This window comes from Typopeltis vanoorti, chromosome 20 (assembly GCF_054136105.1).
Source record: "Typopeltis vanoorti isolate ZY-2024b chromosome 20, IOZ_Tvanoo_1.0, whole genome shotgun sequence".
Classification (NCBI taxonomy): Eukaryota; Metazoa; Arthropoda; class Arachnida; order Uropygi; family Thelyphonidae; genus Typopeltis; species Typopeltis vanoorti.
The window spans coordinates 96803058-96811932 of NC_143568.1; the positions used below are offsets into that span (position 1 = coordinate 96803058).

The 8875-nt window shown below is 35.5% G+C and overlaps 1 pseudogene; it reads left to right on the forward strand.

Moving 5' to 3' along the window:
- The first annotated feature begins 353 nt into the window (after nucleotides 1–353).
- LOC150095692 (2,3-bisphosphoglycerate-independent phosphoglycerate mutase pseudogene) lies at nucleotides 354–2365 on the forward strand (annotated as a pseudogene).
- Nucleotides 2366–8875: the final 6510 nt, after the last annotated feature.

Consider the following 8875-nt stretch of genomic DNA (forward strand, 5'->3'; position numbering starts at 1 on the left):
TGGCTTCAGGAGATATTTAATAATAATAATAAATGGAACACCAAATTAGCACCTAATTATGAGATTCTCTTATTAACTCTGTTTGGGTTATATAATTTTATTTCTGAACTGATACGGGTTTGAAATCTGGGTAACCAGACTTTACTCGATGACAACATTTACGTTTATCATTAATAATTCACACTAGTAAAATGTTAGTTTTCGTGTGATATTTTTTTCGATTCGAAAAATGTTGGTTGGCGTTGTTTTTGAAGTGCATATTCTCCTTAATTTGTCCGTAATACTGTAACGCTCCGTAAGGGAGCGTTACAGTATTACCGGCTTTCTTATGTTCAATTTTGAAGGATATTCAAGGACACGCTTTCTGTTTCTATGAAAAGTTGTGGGGGAAGTTGCGGTTTTGTTACTGCACTTGTTGATTAGTGAAATTCATATTCAGGTAGGAAACATGAAAGTCTGTCTTATTGTTATTGATGGCTGGGGGTTATCAGATGAGGTTGAAGGCAATGCTATTAAAAATGCAAAAACACCAGTTATGAGTTCTCTTGCTGAAGTTCCAGGTCAATATTGTACATTAGATGCTTCTGGTCTGGCAGTTGGTTTACCTGCTGGATTAATGGGAAATAGTGAAGTTGGGCACATGAATATTGGATGCGGAAGAGTTATGTATCAGGATATTATTCGTATCAACATGGATGTTGAAAGTCGTGAAATACATCAAAACCCGGCGTTTGTTGAAGCGTGTAATAATGCAAAATCCAAGACGGGTAGATTACATTTATTAGGTCTTATTAGTGACGGAGGTGTACATGGTCATATCAATCATTTGTTTGGTCTGTTGGAAGGTGCAAAGGGTCACAAAGTCCCTAATTCATATATCCATTTCTTTTCAGATGGACGGGATACAAGTCCTACTAGTGGAACTGGTTATGTTCAGAGTGTACTTAAAAAAACAGGGGAACTCGGTTACGGATCTCTGAGCACAATTATGGGCCGCTATTATGCAATGGATCGCGATAAACGCTACGAAAGAATTAAAATTGCATTTGAAGGTCTGGTGCAGGGATTAGGTGAAAAAACAACAACCAGTGATGTTGTTGGGCTCATTGAAAAACGATATAATGCTGAAAAAGCACAAACAGATGAATTTCTGACACCAATTATTGTGGATGAAAATGGTTTAATTCAGGATAATGATACATTGGTATTTATTAACTTTCGGTCCGATCGTGTGAAGCAAATAACTGAGGCTTTTGGCATAGCACAACATTTTGAAACAAACAAAGTACCTAGTAATCTGAAGATATATACTATGACACAATATCAAGAAGAATTTCCTTTTACTATGCTCTATCCACCTACAGTGCCTAAACATGTTCTAGCAGAATGGATATCTGTTAAGGGCCTTACACAGTTCCATTGTGCTGAAACTGAAAAATATCCTCATGTCACTTTTTTTTTCAGTGGTGGTCAGGAAGAAGCTTTTCCTCTGGAGGAAAGACTACTGGTTCCCTCACCAAAAGTTGCCACATATGATTTAAAGCCAGAAATGAGTTGCATTGAAGTTGCTCAGGAAATGGTTAAAGTTATTGAATCTGAAAAACATCCATTTATAATGTGTAACTTTGCTCCACCTGATATGGTTGGACATACTGGAGTGTATGCTGCAGCAGTTATTGGAGTCGAAACAACAGATGGAGCAATTGGTATGATTCGTGATGCATGCGCAAAGCATGGCTATGCAATGTTGGTAACAGCTGATCATGGCAATGCTGAGAAGATGATTGATGAGAAAGGTAAACCATTTACAGCACACACAACCAACAGAGTACCTTTCTGTATGACTGGACCACGCAAATTTAAAGAAATTACTCATAATGCAGCCCTTTGTGATGTAGCCCCTACTGTATTAGATTTAATGGGACTTGATAAACCCCCAGAAATAACTGGCCAATCACTTCTAGCACCTGCATAAACATTTTAACAGTTTATTTATCATTGTTGTTACATTTGCTTTGTGCAGTGTTTAACATTTTTTTGTGAGCGATTTTCAGTATTTATTGCAGCTTATTTATTTGGTTATTCATAAGTAAAAAATGTTCACATAACTGTGCATGTCTCCTTTTTTATGGCAACGATTGTTTGGAATGTTTAAGTGTTTGCATCTCATAAAATGTTAATCATAATATCGCATTTAGGAATTAGTGATATTTTTAGAATCTTGTGAACTGTAAATATAGCTGAGCAGTACTTTGAGTGTTTACTGCCAACTGTTGTTTATGGAAACACCTATATTGTGTATAGTTGTTATCTGGTTCAGATTTTTAAGATTGTTCAGAATATAAATTAAATATTTATGAAATGGTGAACTGTTTTATTATACAGAATACTGTCCATTTCATTTGTATAAATTATCTTTAGTATTTTATGTGTGTCAAAAGGCAATTTATATGTATATATATACTGACACTTATTAGAAGTTATCTTTCAAAAGTTTTCAGCTAACTCAAAGATAATCTAACAAGCAAACAATCTTTCATACCCACTTGGTATTAAGCCTCATTCACTGAATCATTTCTATATCTATGACAGTATTACATCTGGTCTAGCAGACTACTTAAAGCATGTAAGTAGTGACTGAGGTGCACGCGTATGCAATTCAGCCCAATAATGGTTTTTGGCATCAGATGCAATATTGCAGGGATCAAGGAAATTGCCATCTTGCTTATGTTCACTTACAAGTCTAAAGTGACATGAAATACTGCCATTTTTCATTTCTTTTACACACAGACAGCTAGCCAAAGTAAAGTAAATGGATTTCATGTACAAATGCATTTCAAGTATTTTTTGACAAGCTTATTCAGTAGAAAGTGAATTTCAGATGAGATGAAGTTGTATATACATACTGTGTTAGAATAATGTTGAAATGTAGACTTTTGTTATTGTTCTTCATCGCCTCATTGAAATATCCTTAGGAGTTAAGATGCATGAAAATTAGTGTGTTAATCCACCATTCCTAACTAGGATGAGAAGATATAATTTGTAAATCTTATGGATTTTTTTTGTTTTTTGATAGTCTTCCTAAATCGCCTCATATCATTAGCCTTGAATAATTTTTCTTCTATAGCAAATTCATATTTTATGTATATCTTTTAAAAGAAATTTAAAGTTCAAGGGAATTTAAGATAAGTTTTAAAGGGATGCTTGTTTTATGACATTTATAAAATTTTATAAAAATGACTGAATACATTTTTATATGACAGATCTGTAATGTGGTGCTAGATTTGCTGTTATCATGAGGTTAAACATCACATTAACACGAAAGTATCTCATTGGTTGATCAGCAAGTCAGCTGATCAGATGTAGTATTCTTTGATAAATTGCTAGAATTAGGATCAACATTTACTGATCCCAATTCACTTATTACAATTTTTTAATAGCATTGTAGTCGAATGTGGAAAGAAAATTTTTTTTTTTTGTATGATGCTTATTTGATTTCTAAGAATCGATAGCTACTTAAAACTGCATAATGCATTTAAAAAGCTGCCTGTAGCTGAAGTATGGAAGCAGGAATTCACAGATTTCATCCAAATTATCTGATCTAATTTCTATGTTGTATTTCCTATAAGAGGTAATAAGTAGTGAGGATTTATTTTCCTTGCTAATTTCATTCTATTGGAAATACTGTTTCATGTCACTTCCAATCTTTCAGACATGTTCATATAGAATTCCAAAGAGAGAGCAAAAAAATTGAATTTTAGCACTTCATGGCATCAACTCTTACTAGTTATGAATGTTGTTTGTAATAGCTTTTATTAGAAAATGAAACATTTTGTTTCATTGAAAATATAAGTTGTGCCAAAAAAATTTCAATCACTGTCTAGAGACCAGAGTGGTGAACTGTCATATTTGCCTGTTTGTATACATTGATTAGTTAGTTTATATGGTACATCCCCATCATTCACTGAATCATTTCTATATCTGAGACAGTATTACATCTGGTCTAGCAGACTACATAAAGCATGTAAGTAGTGACCGATGTGCATGTTATCCAGTTTAGCCCAATAATGGTTGTTGCCATCAGATGCAATATTGCAGGTATCAAGGAAACTGCCACCCTGCTTATGTTCACTAACAAGTCTAAAGGCTAAAGTGAAGTCTTGTGGCTGGATGGCATGTCAATGTGAAGCTCCCAAGGGATTACAAAAATTGTGCAGTTGTAAAAAGACTGATTGCAATTGGTCAAATTTCAGTGTACTAAAACAATGTTTTTAAGAAAAATTTATCAGAACACATTGTTGAACTTAGTTACAAATGGGATGTATTAACAAAGGATCTTGCAGAGTATACTTCTGTCAATGATACACAAGCAGCTTCTGGAAATAGAAACACTGATAATGCTTGAGAGTGTAAAAGAAAGTTGTCTCGTTTGAAGAGATTTGGTTTCAGTTCCATACTTATCAGGACAGCAACAGTAGCAGCGTGAATTAATAGATCCATCATATTAGCCAAATGGATGTCTCCACTCTCCAACTAACAGGTTGGATTTGAATATTTGTGAATGTTGTTGGATAGTAGATGAATTTCGTCATCCAGTATGAGGTGCACCAACATGTTTATTCAAGACCTGAAGTGACTTAAATGGCTCTAAAGACGTATCTTATTATTTTATTATATGGGCACTTCCATAGAGTCCGAAGCCTCATCGAGGGGAATTCACACATCATGCCTCTCCTTGAACCCATTGACAGATAGAGCACTCACAACTCTAAGTAAAAGATCTAGTTCTCACACCCCTACTAACCACACCTTAATTCAACTTCCAGGAATGACCCCTTGTTCTGGAGACAAGTGCTGAAACATTTCCTCTGCATCAATCCTATAAAATCCTTTAAGCAACTGAAATGCTTCTATCATATCCCTCCCTTTTTCTCCTATCAACCAACTTCTGCAATCGACACACCCTCAATCTATCCTCATAGGGAACATTTCACAGATCACTCACTATCTTGGTCACTCACCTCTGAATCTCCTCCACTGCTTCCTCATCCCCAGAAAACTAGACCGAGAACAGTAACCCAGATATGGACATATCAAGGCCTTATAAAGAGGAATAACAACTTCCTTATTTCTACTTGTTAATGTGTTCTTCAATAGCCAAGTAATCTTATGGGCTACTTTAGTAATATTACGCACTAACTCTAGCTTCATCTATATTTTTTGGAGTATAGTTCCATCAATGTGGTACACAGCTTGTAATCTGTTTATCCCAAAATGCATATCTTTACATTTTTCCACATTAAACTTATATCCATTATCTTTTGCCCATATTGACAGCCTAATTAAATTTTCCTGCAAGCTCTCCACATCACCTTGATTAACTATTACTGTACCTAACTTTGCATCCTCATCAAACAACTTAATACTTCCTTTCAGGTTATTTCTTATATCATATATGTACAAATTAAACAGCAGTGGTCCCTGCACTGGACTTTGTGACACACCACTAGTCACCTGTTTTCACCTCGATTCTGCCCCTTCATATATAGCACTTTTTGATATTTCTCCAGCAGCCACCATCTTAACCTGTGTCATGTCCATCTCTGTTTATTCTAATTTCATAAGAGTTCTGTGTGGTATTCTGTCAAATGCCTTTGCAGAATCATTGTGTAGCCATTTCCTTTATCCAACCCAGCTGTTACTCTATTATAAAAAGTCAGTAAATTATTAAGGCATGGCTGACCCTTCACAAAGCCATGTTGATTCTCATATGGTATATTTTTATCTACCTATTCTTGAATTCTCTTTTTGACCAATTTTTCTAGTATTCTTTTACCACCATGCCTGAGATCCTGATTGGTCTATAATTTACTGCTGCAGTCTTAGAACCTCCCTTATGCAGTGGAATTATTTTGTCCTCTTTTCACTCCCTTGGAACTCTACCAGAACTGAGACTTAAAGAGCCTAGTGAGAGGCATTGCCAGTTCCCTTGCACATTCCTGCGAAACACTAGCTGATATCCCATCAAATCCTACAGGTGCATTTACATTGAGATTCTGCAATATCCTAAGAACCTCCAATTCATCCATCTCTGTTCCTATATCAGTGTCTGTCACTTATGTAAAAGCAATAACCTCACTAGGATGATATACCCTTGCAACATGGGCACTCACTAACTCAACTTTTATCTGCTTCTATCTCCTCGTGATCATCATCACTCATTAAGTTTAATCTTCTGTAGTCATTCTTCCTCTTACTTGCCACATAACGAAAGAACTTTTTGGGATTTTCTTTGGCCTGCTTGGTGAGATTCTTCTCAATCTGATTTTGCCTTCCTTACCATGCTGGTCACTTTCCTTGCCTGAGCCTTGTACTGTTCATGAGTTTGCTGGTCATCTTTCTCTTTATTTATATGCTCTCAGCAGCATTTTCTTCTGCTGCTGCTCGTGCTTAATGATAGTACTCATCCTTCTAACTTCTATCTGATTAACCCTCCTTACCTTAGATATACAATTTAATATTGCTTCTTCTATGATCCTTAACTAGATCTCATACACTGCTAACACCCTCACCCTGCATTGTTTTATGCTGCCATGCCACAGATTTAAGCTTCTTCCTAAGCTTGTCATAATCATGTGCCTTGTAGTTCCACATATACCCCTTGACAGAATATTCCTCATGTTTTACAATCTCCCATGCCAAGATTGCATGGTTTCTTTCACCATTTGGAGGCAATGTTGTCACCTTGGTTATGGATAGCTCTTCTGATCCTATGACCAGGTCCAATATTCTTCCACCCCTAGTCCCCTCCATCATATGTTGCCTTGATTAATTATCTCTTAGTAGGTGTATAAATTCTATTTCCTTCCTGCCATGTGACCTTCCTTCGTTCAGGTATATCTCCATAGTTGAAGTCCTCCATAATAATCACTCTACCTTTGTTCATTGTACTAATTTGGCAATTCATGTCTTCCACATCATCTGTGGAACTCCCTGGCCAATAGCAATAACCAACTGTATATTTTGTCTTATCTCACTCCAGAATGCTTCAAATGAACAGCCACCTTCTTACCTATCTCCTATTCTCTTTGGCTGCCATTCATCTGCTGTCATCAGCAAAACCCCTCCCTTCATCCCATCTTCTCTATCTTCCCTGAAAATATTAAAGCCTTCACATTGTATCCCTGTATCCCTGTTAGCCAAGTCTAATGTTTATAACCTTTGGCGAGGTTGCACTAACCAATGCCAAAAACTCCTCCCTCTTGTTCCTGATACTTCTGTCATTAGTATATAGAAACAGCATTCCTTTAGGCCCCCCACCTACCTTTACTTTCTCAATTGACTACCCTATTCAATATTTTTGCTTGAGAGACTAGATTCTTCACTTTATCATTCTCACACTCACTCGTTTCATGGGTGTCTTTGCACAAACTCACTTGCACCCACTCTAATTGCTTAAGTTTCCCTGAATTTTAGCTTCAGCATGCTTGGTGAACAAAGCTCTCTCTAGACACCTAACACCAAAACCATTTAGATGCAGTACACCAGCATTATACTTAGATGTGGCTATCCAGCTATACTAATGTAATATTAGTATAGTATATTAAGATGCATTTCACATTTAAAAAAAAAAAAAGTGGGAATTTTGTAGATCTTGGCATTGGTAGTGATTTTTGTATCTATTTGGTCTCCTGATACCTCTGAATGTATGTGTTTGGTAACATCTTGTTGCCAAACAGATACAGCCTTTCCTGTTCACTCTGTATCATTCTGATAAATACTTTCAGCTGGGTAATGCATCATGTTATAAGAGGTATAGATTATTTGAAATAGTTCCATTTACATGTGGATGACTTTACCATAATGTATCAATGTACTTAATCACTGAATCTCACACCAGATTAGTTTCAGTGAAATGAGTTCTTTAGTGATAGGATTCTGCCAGTCTAGTCTTAGACTGAGATGCACTAGAATCTGCATGGATAACAGTCCCCTGTGGAATTTTTTTTTTTTTTTTTAGTAGCTTCTAGATTCCATACTTAAGTTGGCTTTGATAAGGGATTAATGGGAGTGCTTCAGTTGTTAGGTGCCATCTTGGTACCTACCTAGTATATAATGCAAATACAAAAATGTACGGTACCCAGTAAATTTCGAAAATATGTAACAAATCATGTATAGACTAAACATGTGAACAAAGTTTAGAGAAGTAGATGTGAAGAATTATTTCTGAATATTAGAATTCAAATCATTAGCATATTTACACACAAACACCATAACTGACTGTGGATTAGTACTGCTAATCCACTAACATAAGCTTAGCTAGTGGAACTGAATCTATTACAAACAAAATGAATTCAACTTGATGGAGTGGGAGCAGAATGCATGCAAATTGTTCCAACTTGCAAAAAAGCAAATGCTTGGGTTTTCTCTGCTTGGAAATGATGTGTGTGTGAGTGTGTGTGTGTGTGTATATATATATATATATATATATATATATAAATGTAGAAAGTATTTTTACCTTGGGTATAAATATGTTAAAGATACCAAGTAATTTTAAACCTGGTTTTACTCCATTTCCCAAGTAAGCAAACAGACTAAAAGTCAAGTTTGCGCCTGCAATTGATGCAAGTCTAACTGATCCCACAGGTCGTGCATTGGTATCTTTAACATATATATATATATATATATATATATATTTTTTTTTTTTTTTTTAATAGTATGTAATACTGCATTAACATAATTCTTGTGCATAGTTAAGCATTCTTGTGGGCCTTAGCTAATGGATGTTCATATATGACCTATTTTTATTGAGACATTGTAGCTATTTTGGTAAACAAGTAACTGCTATGAGATGAAAAGAATTTCTAAATGTAGC